The sequence below is a fragment of the Aedes aegypti genome, chromosome 2 (genome assembly GCF_002204515.2).
Source record: "Aedes aegypti strain LVP_AGWG chromosome 2, AaegL5.0 Primary Assembly, whole genome shotgun sequence".
Lineage (NCBI taxonomy): Eukaryota > Metazoa > Arthropoda > Insecta > Diptera > Culicidae > Aedes > Aedes aegypti.
Window position 1 is genome coordinate 390,101,000 of NC_035108.1, and position 18,131 is coordinate 390,119,130.

Consider the following 18,131-nt stretch of genomic DNA (forward strand, 5'->3'; position numbering starts at 1 on the left):
TTATAAAAATAGTTAACTGAGAGATTATTGATCTATTGAACATAATTTGTAAGCAACCTTATACAGAAAACCAAGATGTTATAGGATAGACGGTCACTAATTTTGTGAGATATTTCATCCTGCTGCTCCAACAGTTCACGCTGAGCATTAGTGCGATACCTAAATTACTTTATTGAACCTAAAAATTCACCTCGCTCGTGCTGTGTATCACGGGCCAGGTTTACTTGGTAGTGTTGTACTTTTACAACGGCGTGAATGGCACGTCATAAATTCTACTCTCCCTTGTCCACCTCTATGTAATTAATAGACGACCTAAAACCCTTCAAAATGCATCAAAAGTTCCACGTCATAGGCGAGAAATGCATAAATTGAGTCCTCGCTACACGCGCAAGCGCACCCCCCATCTGCTCTGCACCGTAGCTCAGCTACTAGTGCGAGGAATTTAAAAGGATCAGTCTTTATCACGGTATACACAACAAGGTAGGCTATTCCCACGTGTAAACAATGATTTTCCTTCAAAACATGTGTCGTCATTCCTATCGTCAAGCATGAGACCTTGAGGAAAGTAAAGGAGAGCAGGCTTTGCTCTCTTTTGCACTCGTTCGAGTTTGCGATAGGAATGACGTCACTGCCAAATGTCATTTTTCGGAGTATAATACCTTGCTTATTTTTACCGTGGTCTTTATGAACACACTTTCGCTACTGCGGTGGTCGTGCGGCGACCGCACTAAATCTATTTATGCGACTGTTTGCAAACCAAACGCCGCAAAGAGAAGAAAAAAATGGCGCATGTTGCGAAGCGATTTCATTTCCCCTTCGCTTCGGCACGACCGACATATGTCGTTTCCGAGCACTTCACCACACGCGGAGGCATCAACACACGAACGGACGAACGAATAGAGTTATCAGCCGATATTTTTTTTGATTCTTTTGCTCTTTGAAGCACAACTTTCAACATGATATTGTGACGAATCTACAAGAGATACACTTTTGCTCTCAAAGACACTTTGGTAGCTAACAAGTTAATGCATATTTTGTAGAAGAACTTTTTTAACATTAATTACGATAATTTTAATAAAATTCATAAAAATACGCCGAAAAATGCTGATTTTTTCGTCACTTTTTGCAAACTTTTCGTAATTTGAGCCTTTGAATCATTTTCTACAAAAATCACGTCCAAGAAACTAAGATAGATTAGATCATAAGCTTTCGATTCATGCGCTGAGATTTAATGTATGACGCATAGTTAATTAGATATGAGGTTCCAAAGATGAACAAGTTGAAAATCTTAAAATCGTGAATAACTCACTTAGCAGTGATATGCGACCCTATGTTCCATGGGCACTTTTTCATATCTCATGGAGACCTATCTACCCTCAAATTATTAAAAACATGGAACCAAACACCCTGTATATTTATATTATTAATTATATTATATATATTATTATTATTATATTTATATTATTTAAATCTCTTTTACATAAACTTTATTAATAAAATAATTAAATAAAAAATTGTCTAATATGCTTGCCTTTACAAGCAGTGAGGTTATTATTTTCCTCATCTATTTCAAGATAACAAATGAATGAACAGCAAGAATTCTGTGAATTTGTGCAGTTTTTGTTTGTACCGAAAGTGACCCGGCTAATCAAAAGTGTTCAGGAGAAATTGAAGATGCTTGAAAAATGTTTCATCGCGCAGAAACTTCGTCAAATACCTTTTGATATCTTACGACATTGATCGAGTTTTATGTATATTGAACAGATGATAAATAGTATGTTATTTTTCAATCTCTCTGCTGATCTTGTTTTTTTTTTTTTTGTTGAATCGTGGGTAGGACGATCCTTTGACTGTCCCACCCAGGTGTTTTCGTGCGTAGTACATGTCCTACCTGTCCTACCCACTTCCCGCGCCACTGCCCGGCATAGAGTGCTAGACTGCGAAGTTGGGTGCTACAAAGCGCACCCTGATCGACCTAGCTCCGATGCATAAGTTTCGAGAAAACCCTTTTTTCACGAGCCAAAAACTCAAAATTTAAAAGTGTCGCAGTAGGCCAATTTGCTTATTTTGTATTACTTTTTGTTATTTTCAAACCCCTACTCCCCTGCTTCATAATTTCATAACGCTCATTCAAGAATACCCTACTTCGTTTAGTAAATTTATTTTAAAAGGATGCGAGCATGGTGCATATTTTTTCTTGGATTTAAACAACTTAACTTTCTCTCGTCTGCCAAGCCAACTTTTTTTTTGTTACAGAAGTTTATATTGCTGTGTGCGTTTGAAATGCATATCAAATGCGGGAACACCAAACGCGGTAAGATTTTTCACAAGAAATGCGATGTCAAAGACAAATTTTTCTTGCTAGGGCGGCGGTGATTTATGTAATCGTTGCTAGGTGTCCTTTGATTATTTTTTGTTACCGCATTTGGAGGACGTTTACTCAACATTTCAAATTCAAACATCAATATTATCAGTTGTGTAAATTGCTTAAGGAACGTTGACCCTTCTTGTAACAACAGTAAAGAAAAATTCTCCCCCTTCATACGTTACGTAATTTGTATACAATGTCTTGTTAATTGTCCACCCCCATCCAGTAACTAGAAGCTGGACATATTCCATACGCAGAGTCGTTTTAATTTGTTTTGTTTGCATCGGTCAGATGCCAGCACAAAGCGCGACCAACAAACGTTCGCGGCAAGCAATCCTACAAACGATCCCGAAAGAATCACGGAGAATGAAAGATTGCATTCACTTGTGATTGTGTTGAGATACATTCGCAGCGCGACTCATATTGATGTGAATGAATCAACAAATGAACACACACATCAGAGAGTGTTGGTTAATTTTTCTTGCCTGCGTTTTATCTCTCTCTTCGGGATGAACGCGCGACACTTTCTATGTAGTGTTGCTGTGATCGGGCTTCACAGGTAACACACGTTGGCTCAGGAGAGCAAAATGAATGCAACGTGAAACGATTTTCCCATGCCTGATTATAGGATTTTTCATAATAATTATTCAACAGATATTTAAAGCCATAAACAATACTATATTGTGTAATGCAACATTCCATTTGAATATAGGTGTTTGCTACGAAAATTAAAAATCTGGCAATACTGTTGATGAAACCAAGACGGTCATGTTATGCTAGTGTTCAACAAATGGAAAATGTACGTGAAACGAAAGTGCAACTGAAAATGTTTTTATGTAATTAATAGATACGAGTAAATTGTACGGACGTTTAGAAAATAACTAAAATAGACTTTTACTGATATCGTGAATAGGTGCTTAACCCAATAAACGTAGTATGTTTTACTACACAGCTTATTTCATAGCAGCCCCAGCTTAAGTTTTTTTCTAAGAGAATTGCAATTTTCGTTTCACCTACCGATAAAAAATTTCAGTCAATATTTCGTTTAATAAATTAATGTGCTAATTAAATTTACTGTGTCCAATAGTACAGCTAACTTACAAAATAATATGTATAATTTATTGAAACTGGTTGAAAATGGTTCGATTTCCTTTTTTAACATGGTTTTTACAGATCGTTCAACATTTGGCTACCGTTCAACAATTAGCGAATTACCCTAGTAAAGGGTCCACCCGTGTGGAATAACATCAAACAAAGGGACATACCCAGCGTTTTCCAACCTTTTTTGACTGTCGTCTCCTTGAGGGCATTATTTTTTTAGAATCGCCCCCTGTCTGATATATACAGCTAAAAAAATGTTGTAAATTTAAGTTTATTTTGATGCACATACTTGGAGCATCAAAATAAACCTAAATTTCAACGACCAATTCATTATTTTTCAATCGAATTCACTTTAAATTTACACAATCATGTAATATTCAACCATTTTTGGTCGAAAATTGAATGTTTATTCATTTAAGTTTACATGATGCTGTAACATCACACGAATTTGATTTATTTTTACAGTAGGTTTCAGTTTACATCACATTGAAAATTAAATATTTTTTCTGTGTATGATTTGATTATTTGTATTAAATACTATCTTCTTCTTTCTGGCGATACGTCCTCACTGGGACAGAGCCTACTTCTCAGCTTAGTGTTCTTATGAGCACTTCCACAGTTATTAGCTGCGAGCTTACTATGCCAATGACCATTTTTGCATGTGTATATCGTGTGGCAGGTACGAAGACACTCTATGCCCTGGGAAGTCGAGAAAATTTCCAACCCGAAAAGATCCTCGACCGGTGGGTTTCGAACCCACGACCCTCAGCTTGGTCTTGCTGAATAACTGCGCGTTTACCGCTACGGCTATCTGGGCACCTATAAACACTATACTTTGGCTGAATTGCAAGCCCCGCAAAAGGTCGCAAAATTAGATAAATCTGGGGAGTTTTTATGAAAATAGCAGCAAATTAAAGGTTTTTTTTGCTGATGAAAATGGATTTTTTTTTAGTAGATGTTCACAAAACATTTTCGGATCATTTAGTTTTAACTTAAACTTGTTTTGACTTGTTTTTTGTTTGTTGTTGAAAATGGATTTGCCACTTTGGTTTAAAACTAATCATCTGAATTTGTAAAATATATTTTATCGCTAAATTTACACAATGGAATTGTATAATGATGAAAAAGTTACGATTTTCTATAACTTGATCGGAAGAGCACATTTTTCAATTAAAACATAATTTCAATGCGCTTCAATGCCTTGATTTTGATATGAAAAATGATCAGAAAATGATTTCAAACAATGATATTTTAACCCACATAATAACAGCTCGACTCGAAGTAAAATTTGTCGAGGAGTGATTCAAGAGAGATCTCCATGCTAATTTCAAACTCCATGCTGATTTTGAAGTTCTGAAGGTTCCAATACTATGGTACTAATATATTGCTTCAAGTCTTTTTATTAAGGTTATTTAAATCTTCGGCAACAAGTGGTATCATTATTGGCACTCGACCCCGGTAAAATTTTCTGAAATTTATGTGTAAATTAGTTTTGTTATTTACACAAACATGTAGTTATCAGTTCTTAGATAGAATTTGTTCAATCAAAATGTCGAAAATCTGTCAATTTCGGGTTTAAAATAAGAAACATTAGTTGACCAGTCCTGAAATCCGCATAAAAAATTATGAACTGTCGTTTTCAATTTCTCTTATAGCGACTAGTATTTTCGACCCCTTTGTTGACTTTTAACCCCACAAATCCAATTTTACAAGTTTTCGCCCACATGTACGTAAAAATCGTCCCAGGGGGCGAATACGCTCACTTTGAGAATAACTGGACTAACTAATACAAACAACTTCATAGAAGACTTCGTTTTTGTCTGAAATTTCATTCCAGAGATGCATTTTCCAAATCTGGTCTCTGAACCATAGTGCACTGAACTATTATAAACGTGGCTGAAATTATATGAAAAATTAGCTTAATTTTGAAGAATTTTAGCCCTCTAACTCATTGGAATCCTCTGAGCAGAATCTCAATAAAGAGAATAAAAAACAGATTTGAGTATTGTCCTTTTTAATTTCACTCTAATTGCATTATCTTTTGACAGATACACGTATTTCGACTGTAACCTTTTTTAGTGTCAGTTACTCATATCCACTTGGAGGGGATACACTTCAAAGCTACTCTTGAAACTGGAAATTCACCTGCACCTTACGAAATTTTAAAACTATCGACTTGCTGTCTTCTGCAAAGTTGTAGCTTTTTGCTAGACCCATAACTTTTCCAAAGCTAATTTCTTGATGAAATGTATAACTAAAAATGTAGAAATAATAATGTTATGTAGATGTAAATCAACTTGTATTTATTTTAGTACGTAGTGTTTGATAATGATTCTCTTGCCGGTTCGATATATTTTTTTTTATTTTTTTCTATTCTATTGTTGTTCGAATTCTGAGAAAATTGTGAGTGTCTCATACTCAGCACTCTCTGTAACAATCATGATCCGCAACACATCATGAGAGTCTGCCTATCGTCTACTGCTACAGCTCTGATTCAATCAAGGGGATAACAGTGCATGATAAAACCCATCTAAACAAGCATCAAACCTCGGTGGCTATAGGATGTTCGGGGATTGTTTATCACGCCAGTAATGTATAACACCTACCCCCAATGGCAAATGGGCGAGAGAAGTGGGTTATATAATCGTTCTCAAATTGGGGCTCTCCTTCGCTGCTGTTATTTATCAAACTTGTTACAACTTGCCAAACATGGCCGACCGATATATATGCGATGTTTTTCTTCGCTTGCTTTGATCGTGCTTCGAAATCATTCGAGAACAAATTTTGCAATGCCTGTCACTCGGTTACATGAGTCATATAATATTTGAAATAAAAAAAAATCGGCTTTGCAAATATGATGATCGTTGTGTATGGAAAAGTTGTTGATCTAGTTTAAAGCTTCAACTTTGTTAAAGACACCGATGATTTTGAAATTTGTGAATTTCGAGTTTTTATTTCAATTGAGTTTTCTCAAATTTTGAAAATGACCCCTAGCCTTGTGGCATTTCGAATACCACTAACATTTTTTTTTATCTAACTACCTCTATAAGACTAAACTTCCAGAATCGATTTAGTAAGCTCAAATAAACAGGTAGATTAATAGTGTCTTAGGCAAAGTTGTTCATAATATCATTTTTTACAAGTTAAAGAGCACAATCGCAGACCTCAAAGTTTGAGTCAAAATTTAAACCATAATATGGACAACCCTATTTAACTTTTCTTCAAAGGAGCTGAGCATGAGCTTGATGGGCCGCCCGTGGTTGCTACTCTAGTATTACCAAATCAGCTGCACTTATACTATGCACTTATACGCTAACAGACACCCTCAGTGTATAGGTGGCTGGTGATCTTCTATTTTTAGGCAACAATGGCACCTGTCACGTCAGAATGCTGACTAATGAGGGAAACGGAGAGAAATTGGTGAATCAGTAGACCAGTATACCCCTGCACCTACGCCAGTTCATGCAGGAAGTTGGTATAATTTTATGGCAGAAAAACCTGCTGTTTGGTTAGCAGACTGCCTATATATTAGGCGTAAGGAAAGGCGTGCTATAATGATAAAAGAATGAAAGCGTATAGAAACGGTTGATCCGTCCATTTCTGGTTCTAGCAAATGCTGTGGACTGCGATTGATCAATTATGATAGAGTAGGAGTGGAAGATGGAAGCAAGTGAAAGATACAACTACAAAGTACGAGGAAAGGGGCGGGTCTGGGATTGAATCCATGACCTTCTGCTTACGTAACAGAAGCGGCCTTTAGACTAGACCACCAAACCCGTCACCTATCTAACTTTTTTTTTCAAAAGAGCTACAAAATTTATTTACGAACATTTATTTTGAATAAATCATACTCAAAAAACAAAACGAACACATTTTTTTTTTTCATTGCTCAAACATTGTCGTTTAGGACCATTGTGCACTTCGAACGGTGGATCTTCATCGTCAATTTGTTTCAGAATTGTTAAAAATAAGTAGAATAGAAGTTATGAAATCGTAATACTATAAATGGAACCAATACATGTTTTGTACATAAATTACTCAGAGTGATAATTAAAAATCCAAATTCATTTTCATTTTACGCTCAGATGATACTGAGAGCATGAACAGCAACATTCGAATTACACTTTTGTGAGTACAAAACAAATATTAGAATTTCATATGTAGGTATTACATTCTTTACAAATTACATAAATTGTATATAAATGATTCTTAATCTTTAGTTAAGTATAATTTTACAATTTTTTTTCTCGAATACACCGTTAAACACTGCAATGGATCGAGAAAAGGATATCATATGCAGCTACTACGGAGGGGGTATTTTTCCATTTTAGTGAGTGTGAGGTGCGTGAATGTATGATTTTCGTTTTTGTTTTCAAACTGGGGGTGCTTGCACGGCACTACCTATGTATGTTGTTTACGACGTTTTGGGTCATAGGTAGATCGCACCGACTGGTAGGGTAGTTGAAAATATGTTGTGTGCGGAAGGGCTCCAGAGTTGTGGCGTTAGGAACCAACGGTGTTGTTGATTGTATTGATCTTTTGTATGGGTTTTTAACCCGGTCTATTTATTTATAAAAATGGTATGTCATGCAACAAATCTAATGTGTAGGTATAGCCAAATTTTCGTGGTCAAAAACTACACCAGGTGGGGACTGCACTAGACAAAATTTGTTTTGTAAATATCTCAGGAGCCTGACCACTTAGAAAGATGACGTCTTAGGTACATTTTATCAGTTGTTCAATGGCTATCTTTTTTTTCAATGGCCATGAGAATTGAGATTCTGCCACCAGGAGACGTTGGTGAGCGTGAGGCTTATGTTTTGCAGATATCTCATGAGCCTAACCAATGGTCAGTGACCACTCAGAGAGATAGCGTCTTCGGAAAAGTTGCTCAGTAGCTTGTATCTGTATTTGACACATATATTGATAATAAATCTTCGAGCTGTTTAGTAGAATACCTATAAGTAGATGAAAAAAACGAATTTAGTACTATACCATTTAATTCCACTAGAGTTTGTATCCTTTGACAGATACGCGTATTTCGACCTCAACTGTAAGGCCATCTTCAGTGTCGTGTACTAGACTCGACTTCCAGTCGAGACACTGAAGACGGCCTTACAGTTGAGGTCGAAATACGCGTATCTGTCAAAGGATGCAAACTCTAGTGGAATCAAATGATATAGTACTAAATTCGTTTTTTTCATCTACATATATTGAGTTGTTAGGTAATCCAATCCGACATTCGATCACTCATCAACTTTTGCGTGTAACGAATTTGATGCGTTTCACTTCAGGCTAGTCAACTGGTCTCATTTTTCTAAACATAGGAAAGGCATTCCACAGTGTTAGACCGTTATGATTGTAAACATAAACTTTCTATTACACATTGTTAGAATAATCCAAAGTATTTGTCGAATCGTACACTTCAGGTTAATTATCAGAACTCCAAGTTTAAAAGATTTCCTGCAAGAGCTGGTGTTCCTCACGGCAGCATTCTGGGACTAATATTTTCCCATCTAGCTTACCTGCATTACCTCAAAGATGACAAAAATCTCTATTTGCGGATGCCACAGGTATCTACGCCAAATGACGAAGCCTGCGTGTCATCTGTAGTAGATTGCAAAAAATGTTTGGATATTTTTTCTTCGTGTTTCCAAAATGTAAGATTTCTTTCAATGCTTTCAAGACTCAACATATAATATTCAAACATAAACCAAAAGCTTTTTATTTGAAACCTTTAAATGGCCATGTTGTCATGATGAGAGGGATTCCAAAAAAGGCTGATAATGGTTTGTATATAGAACTCATACTACATGAAAATTAAACTTTTGACAATCCTAAGCCAGATGTAACAATTATACAAAGTGTCTGTTTCCAATTCAATTACATGATAAGATTAAAAAATCATAAAAATCGAACTAGTGATAGCTGACAGAAACTACGCAGCCTTCCCGCTTGGCAAACTACGCCACGCCAACTCGAGACTAACCTTGACATCCGCGATCTGCGTGCCCGGAAACGTGCTGCCAACATTCGTGTTCACAGATCGCCAGTTTTCGTTTGCTTTCTGCAAGCATTTCATGATTCAATCAAATCTGGCCGCGATTAGCGATTAATTTATTGACATTCGTTCATTTGAGCTGTAACGAAGATAGAGACTAGGTCTTCTGAGAAGGCTCGACTTGCATTTTGTTTGTATACACCTCCCTCCTTCGGTCAACTGACGACCGCGATTGACGGACAGCAACGTGTGCCAAATCGCGCGCAATGCTCTCAATTCGATGTCACTACACTGCACACGATCGAGCCAACCGACCCACACAGTGGTCGAACTCCGTACAAAAGCTGAATTATGGTACACATCGTGCTCAAATCGTTAGAAAACCTTAGTTTATCTACAAAACAATATTTTTAAAAGTAATTTGATTGAAATTATTAATATTTTTTTAATCCTTCATAAGTGTTTTTCATACCTTACATTCTTTTCTTACACACTTATTTTATTTATCGACATCGACAAAACGATTCGCCGAACAGCTGAAAATACGATGATTGTCAATACCGAATTTCCAAAATTTTATTTTGAATCCTCTGCTGAGCTTTCATCCTGGTATTACAACAGCTAGTCCATATTAGCACAGCATACAACATGGCTGGCCTGAAAATTTATTTGAGGATTAGAAGCCTGTTCTTAAGAAAAAGATTCTGATGTGAAAATCGAAATGTCAATCGATCTAAATTTTTGGGGAGTTAAATACTAATCAATACTAGAGAAGGCAAAAAAAATATCAGTGAAAGAATTTGCAAACTTCTTTTTTTACTTTTGGTCAGCTCTGGGCCACTGTGCGATCGTAGGACAGCGAGCATTGTCGCCGTCGGACTGCGATTTGTATGATTCCGGCGTCAAGTGTGTACACATGGCAAAACTATTTTCAGTTCCGATCAGACGTTGGGTAACGTGCTAACATAGTTGGCAATAAGGGATTTCAAATGTAACCTTGTCATCGTTCATTCAGTGACACTGGTTACGTATTAAAGTTTAACATCAAGCAAAAAGAACAACATCCTTCGAGCCGGATTTGAACCAGCGACCTATGGATCACTATTGGGTGCTCTGGAAGGAGCGATCACTACAGTCCACCGCTCTACCAACTGAGCTATCGAAGGTGCACATGAGAGGTTGAAGTCGATTTGTTTAGACCTGAATTTTGCTAAATGCAGCAGCACCGACTTAACTTGGTCTGCCACAGCTGGAGCTGAAACAAAAATAAAATACAAGACCACAACCGTTCAAGGTGCGCGGCAGCGGTGAAAGGTAGCCTCTAGGTGGGTAAGTGAAACTGCAATACAAAAACACGAGCAACGAACTTGTTTTGATTTTGATAATAATTGATTGATCGTGGTGTTGTGCTGGTGTCGTACGCTGCTCGGTTTTTAAATTATTTGGCTTATGTCGGCGATTTAGTGGCACGGAGCCTTCGATAGCTCAGTTGGTAGAGCGGTGGACTGTAGATCAAGAAGATGGTAAATAGTAATCCATAGGTCGCTGGTTCAAATCCGGCTCGAAGGATAATATTTTGCGGATAAAGGCATTTATGCACAAGGCTAAAAAGGATATTGAATGTCATTGGGGTAGAAAACCCATATTAATTTAAAAAAACCTTAGATGCTATCTCCACTATTTTATAGAAAAAAAAATCTTAACCAGGGTGTCTACTCGTTTACCGAAATGGAATTCCCTGATATTTCCAGGTTTTTCCAGGTTTTACAAAAAAAATCCAGGTTCCAGAAATACTCTAATTTTATATGTCTATGATTTTTTTCACCCCCACTTAGGTCTTAAATCTAGTTTTATTATATGGGTTTAACGTGGTTTACGGCTTAAGCGAAGGTAAAGAAAAGGGCCTTAAAACAAACAAATTACAAATTTTAAAATATTTTCAATTTAATAGCTATTTATACACTTCTGAACATTATTTAAAGCATGCTGATGCGATTCCAATATCCAATATTACAATATGAACATGCTAACAATACCAAAGCTTAAATTTTATTCAAATTAATTGTATTTTCCAATGATGATGTATTATATTTCGTTTGTTAGAGCTCCGTGAACTGAACGAAACTTTCAAGTACATCAGTATGCTACTTCTTGAAAGTATTTTTAGTACAGATGAATGGTACATATCATTTCCATCGGTCGTTTAGATAACTAAGACAACTTCATGGGCGCAAAAGTAAAACTTTATTTGGATTTGTGGTAATATTTTAAAATAAATACTAAGTTTATCGATGTATTAGCAAGCAATCATACAGTTCTGATCCGCATAAAAGCCAAATTCTTTAAAATATCTTAACATTAACACGGTCATCTGCTACATATTTAAGTAGATATACATATACCCATCTATATTAATACAAATAATCCGTAAAACTTTTGGATCCCGATCCATTTTTTTTTGCGGAAATAGAAACACGAATTATCAAGCCCCTGGGTAATCGCGTTCGACCGTATAACATATCACTGTGGTAATTAAAATAAATGTTGAATTTTCGCATTTCATTCGGAAAAGTTCTAAATTATTCATGATTGTTACGAAATTTTCAATTTAACACTTCAGTCGTCGCGCTGTTGTATTTTGTACAACACCGCTGAAAAAACCTCGCTTTTCGTTCACAACAGCAGCACGGTGGTTCTATCGGTGGCAAACCGCGCGACGACTGGAAGGTTAAAGTTGTACAAATTCCAGAATTCTTTTCGAAAATAGTTTGTTCTAAAACCGAATATTTTCCGATAATTTCAAAAATTGTGCATGAAGCAGGGCTGGTGGTGACTGAGTTTCTTGAAAACAGGAAATTTAGAAACCTCTTTCCAGAAAAAAGACACTAAAAAGTAATCAAAACGAGACGAAACAGTAATCAAAAAGCAAAACGAGACCTAACAGGAACCAGGATAGAATAGTTTGATCAGACCATATTTCTCTGAGAATATTTTAAACTTTTTTTTTCAAATTTCTCGTGACATTACGACGACATACCAACAAATCTGGCATATGCCAGTAAATGACAAACATGTATTATGACGACATTACGATGGGGATTGATTGATATCTTTTTTTGAGATTTTCACTCTCCAAGAATTTCCTAAGGAATTCCTCCAAATATTTTGTTTTGGGTATCTCAAAATAGAATCAAGATTTTTCCAAAAAAATATCACATACAATACCTCAGGGCTTCCATCAGAAATTCCTATATTTATTCCCATTATTTCAGATATTTTTTGAAAAGCCTTTAGTCCTCTAGGATTTTATCCAGTGATTCTCCAATCAGTTTTTCTACAAACATCCTTCAAGACTTTCGTTTAAAACATGTTATAATATTCAACTAGAAACTTCTCCAGATGATTTAAAATTCTCAAGAATTTCTACAACATTGTTCTTTAGATTTTTGTTTAAAGATTTTAACAGCAAATTTCTCTGAGGATACCTTCAGGAATTTCTCCAGAGATTGCTCCTAAGATTTCTTCGGAAATTCCTCCATTAATTCTGAAAGATTTCTCAAGGAAGTTTTCGCAACTTTATTCTCGAACATTCTTCCAGGGGTTTTCTTCGTGGAAATTTGAATGAAATTTTCCAGTATGCTGAGAAATTGTTGAGAAAAATTCGTGACGTATTCCTAAAGCAAATTTTAGGGTACTTTCTGTTACAGTTACTTATGTAATTTCTTAGGTCACCTTTGATGGCAAAGGTTTTTAGAAAGAGTCACTCTTGAAGAACTATTAGAAGATTTCCAAAATTATTGCTAAATTATTGATAAGATAATTGAAAAATATAAAAGAAAAAATCAAATCTCGCAGGATATTGTGAAGGAACTCCTGAAAAAACAGGACGAAATTCCTAAAAAAAATGTGAAGGAATTATTGTTACTACAATCGTAGGATCTCATGAAAAAATGTTGGAGTGTTAACTGGTGTGGAACCTTAAATGAACTTTTCATGGGAATTTTTTGAGAATTCATTCAAAACGTTTGAATGAACTCCAAAATTCCTTGGAAAAAACGCTGGAGAAAATTCTAGAAAAAAAATCTAAAGAAACTTACACGCAGAATAATACTGTAGGGTTGAATCTAAAAACTCACTTATTAGAACTAACAATTCTGATTTGAATTGAACCAACCCATCTGGTGGTTCGTTTCTAAGTTGGTCTTTTTTTGAAACAACAAAATTCTGCGTCGAAGGTAAAATTTATGCTCGATTTTAATTTCAACAAATTGCAATTGTTGTTTCAACAATACCATTTTGTTGAATTAATCAATTTTATTTATAACTGTCGCCATTTTGTATTGAGAAGATAAACAGAAAATTTTGATGCGAAAATTAAAATGTGCTGAAATTTAAAAACGAAGTGTCCGTGCGATATTTGGTGGCATGTCATAATTCAATTTAATGACATCATCATTTCAGTAATCATATGACAAAAAGAATTTTACTACTCTTGATGGTGATGACAGTATAAAGTGGTGTAAATATAGAAGGAATGAAAGCTATAGGTAAATATTTGATCAAACTGCAAGAAAAGATAATATTTTTTATTTATTTTTTCACTTCAGAATATCTCAAATTAGCTTCGGCCAGTGGTTCAGCTGTGGCGATGGTATCGGACTAGATCTTGGCTTACATGTTATAGTTCGAATATTCAATTATTATTATTATCTGGAAAGCTCTTTCTGCATTAAATTATTAGAAATAATAATAAAATTTGATTTTTTTTTTCAATGTTTTGGTTTCGTTTATGTCAATAAACATTATTGTAGAAACAACAATATTTTGGTTTTTGTTTCAACGCACATTTTTTGTTACTTCAATATGAGGTGTTTTTAGAATCAACAAATTATATTTTTGTTTCAATTTTATTTCTTTTTGTTTTTGACAGCTGGCTATTTTGAGAAATTTTTAGAAACAACAATTTATTTTGCAGGAATAAATGGAAGTAATCATTGAGTCAACAAATAATACCGATAAGCCGTGAGTCAAAAATAAAATTTGTTGAATCTATACAGAATTTGTTTGCATTTACAATATTTTTCTCTGCGTGTAATAATGAAAACAGGTCGAATATATAGAATTATTTGTAATGTTCTTAATAGATTCATTCGAATAACTCCTCGAAAAACTTTGGAGCTATTCTTTGGAATAACCGTAGATAAAATGGCGTTGAAATTCTTGTCGGGTTTTCTTGGAAGAAATTCTGTGGGAAACTTTGGATATCTCTTAGATTAACGACTGTAGAATTCGGTTGAAAAGTTAGTGAAAAAGTATCTGGAAGAAGTCCTAGGATAGACACAGGGAATACCCTGAGAAAATTACTAGAGGTAGTAACGTTGAAATGCTCAATCCTGAAGCAATTTCTGGAGAAATTCCTGTAAGCATCCTAAGAAAAAATGCTGAAGAAATTGGTAGAGGAAGAATGAAATCTCTGGAGCAACCACAAGGATAATTCCTGAAACTGTTCTCGAGAAATATGAGAAGAAATTTTGTATCTTAATTATCTGCAAGCAAGATAATGGAAAAAGAGACTTTAGAGACTATTTTGGTTAAAATAGAGACTTCAGACCCCTTTTATCAAAAATAAAGACTTTTTAGAGACTTGCATAAAAATGGTATCTAAAATAAACCTGCTACCAGCCCTTGATATGTTAATCTTTCACTAAATAAATAAAGAGACATTAAAAACATCAATCATGTTTTGATGAGCTGATAAAAATTCATACTTAAAAGGATCTTCATTGAATAGCTCATATAGTGCTCATGAGAGCGGCGCAGCCGAATTTTTTTTTCGAATGAAGAGAGTTTTCTGGCAAATAATGGTAGCTTTGGATTATGACGCAAAAATCCATTGTCGTTAACATATTCTATCATGAATTACTGCCTCAAAGTAATTTCCCTGATTGTGATCAAAATTCCCTGAGAATTCCAGGTTTTTTCCAGGTTGAATAAAATTCCCTGATAATTCCAGGTTTTCCAGGTTTTTCCAGGTAGTAGACACCCTGTTAACACAAGATCTTAGTTTAAGCGATTGATCGCAATGCATTGCGCGGCAGAAAAGTATTTTGTACATAGCATATTTTAAGCTACACTTGGTTCAACAGATTGATCGTGAATCGAGTTTCATATCTATGTGATGAAAACCTTCAAAACGTGGGATGAGATTTTTCACGGGCCTTGACTTGAACATTCGCTTATGTCAAAGGTTTATAAGGGATGTACATCTAGGGCGCTGTAAGCACAAACATATTTTAGCTTAATCTGCTTTTTTCTGAAAGAACCGTGATTTCATGAAAGCGTGATATGCGGCCCTGACTTGCTGAAAAACTTTGACCCGGTGTTCATCCAAAGGAACAATTTTCTGCTTCAAATACTTCTGTGATGAATAATGAAAGCATATTCAACCCATAAGACGCAAACGCTCCCAAGATCATGCCTTTGGTTAAATATTTTATTGAGGATAATGAAAAACACGTTCTTCAAAACCTCCTTCATCATTGGAGACCTCGTATCGGAAAGTTTATCATCAGAGTATGCAAAGAAAAAAATGCGCTGCCTATTGATGAACGAAATCTTCATTTTTTTGTTTTAGCACATGAGCTAGGTTAGTAAAGAATATATGACAAAAACTGAACTACCATCAGTGCACCAGATTCCGCTCAATTAAGGGAAGTTATGTTATAAAATAACGATTGTGTCGATCAATACTATTTTTACGTCACGATGTAGCTCCAAGTTTAGGTAATCAGCGGCAAAATAAAAATAATTTGTAAACCATTCATAAAAATATATTTAATTGCATTTGTTACTGCATCTAAGTGTTCCTATTTCCGCTCACGGTAAACAGATTTCGTGACGAACTTACTAAAAATGCATTATTCCGAATTTAGTTATTTATTCTGTAATTTTTTTATGGTCAAACCATAGCTACTACTGCAATAAAGAAGGCTGTATACTAAAATCGACATTTCTTTAAAATTGTGTTTATTTTTTTGCATGAGCGGTTATTGGAACACACAAAAATACCTAGTGGCCCAATAACCGCTCACGAGGTCTTGTGTTTTCGATATAAAGAATTATTTTATCAAAAGAAAATTATGTTGGACGACTTCATTTGAAAGTCGTTAATATTGCTAGAATATATCCGTGTGAAAAATGTTGGTTTTTGACACGAAAAATCAATGTTTACACTAGTGAGCGGAAATAGGAGCATGAGCGGATACTGGTGCACTGATGGTATATGGTGAAGTAATGTCAAAAAATGTTAGCAATTACAAATTTTGTTTACATGCGAAAACAATGGAAATAACGCTTGTGCGTGCTACATTCAAGTTTCCCATTTTTAATGGGCATACTGTAGGTAGTTTAAGATTCATAACTTAGATTTACAACTCTTTTAGTAGGAGTAAAAACTAATTTGAAAATGCGTCAGGTTCAAGTTCAGCAGGAGGTACGTGTAAGAAATAATCTCATAATACTAACATTTTTACGATTTGAGAAAATATAGCATGTCCCGAAAGTGATGAATCGAAACCTTCGATAGCTCAGTTGGTAGAGCGGTGGACTGTAGATTGAGAATACTGGTTATAGTAATCCATAGGTCGCTGGTTCAAATCCGGCTCGAAGGATACTATTTTTGTTGGCGAAATAGAAACATTCCATCCAGTTCGCATTGTTTATGTTTTTGGAAGTGTCCATCACTTTGAGCAAAACACCGATATGCCTATAAACACGAATCGAAAATAGAAACTTATTAAAGAACCTACTGAAAAAAGACATTTCAAAGACTTAAAAAGTCAACCAACCGTTCTTAAAAACAAATCATAAACAAAACTTTCAAAATATTTGCAAATTTCCATTTTTCTCAACAAATGTTCCTTTATACCATATAATTGAGAAACACTAGGGTTGACGTAAGACCTTCGATAGCTCAGTTGGTAGAGCGGTGGACTGTAGATAAAGATGATTTCAAAATAGTGATCCATAGGTCGCTGGTTCAAATCCGGCTCGAAGGATACTATTTTTGCTGTAAGAAATTAATATTAAAAAGAAACACTTCAAAGAAAGCATAATAACAACATTTTAGTAATACTACTGGTTATTAGAGTTATAATAATAACATTCGCGATGTCTTCGCTTTGATATTGTATGAAATCATCCATGTGATAACAAAACTGAATTTCATTCGATGCATTTTCCATAGGTGGGCTTTATTTTAAAAATGTAATTTCACGATGTTTGTAGGCATTATTCGTAATACATTATTTGAGAACTGAAAACACTACATTATTAACCCTTAAAAGGCGTGGACGACTTTTATGCACTCTTTTGCTCATATATTTAGACTCAATTGATTAATTCTGAAAAATTTAAAAGTTTTATGCAGGGGATTAATTGAACGTCCAATTGCATTCACAAAGATGTGGTCAATCCGACCGAAAATGGAGTATACACCTCATATTTCACAAGTGATTCTATGGATGTTTTTATGTGGAATTATATGAATATAATATGTATCAAATCGTGCGTGTTCACATGAATTTTTGACCAAAATAATCACTTGGCCATTTGACATGTTCACAAACAGGAAGCTGGAAGTCTTAGTGTGCGATCCCGGAG

At 35.1% G+C, this 18,131-nt stretch overlaps 1 protein-coding gene and 4 non-coding genes across 5 annotated transcripts in view; 3 read left to right on the forward strand and 2 right to left on the reverse strand.

Annotated features, from left to right (window-relative positions):
* Positions 1-18,131, reverse strand: part of LOC5572804 (tubulin polyglutamylase TTLL4) — a 144,747-nt gene that overhangs the window by 107,433 nt on the left and 19,183 nt on the right. The window lies entirely within an intron of this gene.
* Positions 10,534-10,636, reverse strand: Trnay-gua. The gene is made up of 2 exons: positions 10,600-10,636; positions 10,534-10,569 (listed from the first exon to the last, which is right to left on the reverse strand). It is a non-coding gene; the product is annotated as a tRNA-Tyr (tRNA).
* On the forward strand, positions 10,945-11,039 carry Trnay-gua. Its single transcript has 2 exons — positions 10,945-10,981; positions 11,004-11,039. It is a non-coding gene; the product is annotated as a tRNA-Tyr (tRNA).
* Trnay-gua lies at positions 17,046-17,140 on the forward strand. The gene is made up of 2 exons: positions 17,046-17,082; positions 17,105-17,140. It is a non-coding gene; the product is annotated as a tRNA-Tyr (tRNA).
* Trnay-gua lies at positions 17,432-17,527 on the forward strand. The gene is made up of 2 exons: positions 17,432-17,468; positions 17,492-17,527. It is a non-coding gene; the product is annotated as a tRNA-Tyr (tRNA).